The sequence below is a fragment of the Morone saxatilis genome, unplaced genomic scaffold, assembly GCF_004916995.1.
Source record: "Morone saxatilis isolate NCDOM2014 unplaced genomic scaffold, NCSU_SB_2.0 Contig16, whole genome shotgun sequence".
NCBI classification, from domain to species: Eukaryota; Metazoa; Chordata; class Actinopteri; family Moronidae; genus Morone; species Morone saxatilis.
The window spans coordinates 19,296,304-19,296,814 of NW_023339718.1; positions in this window are offsets into that span (position 1 = coordinate 19,296,304).

Sequence of the window (511 nt, forward strand, 5' to 3'; positions counted from 1 at the left end):
TTACAATCACATACTGTCAGTGAATCCTAAGTATTAGGCTATAGGGGAAGAAGTATTGCCACTAACTCTTGTCAACTTGACTTCTTCCTACTACTTCCTCTCTGTCATTCTGCTCTTACTGTCTCATGTATACTGCCACCTAGAGGTTAGGATGACATGAAATAAGATTAAGATTGAGATAAAAAGGTTTCTTTATTGATCCCCCTTAGGAAAGATTAAAAACTGACACAGCAGCATAGAGCAATGTAGTGCAAAAGAAAGAGTACAGAAGTGGAGGTACAACAAGATATCAGTCCTCAAATCCCCATATGTTGTTTGTCATATAACAATGAAATGAAATATAATGAAATGATTTTACATGAATGATGAAAGACACATTCTAAATAAAACATCCAGGTGATGACATTTTATAAAGATATAACTGATTCAGAAAAAAATGAAGGAAACTAAATTGGACTGTCAACTTTATTTACTCTGATTTATTTTGTAATTGTCTTCCAAAAGTGACCAA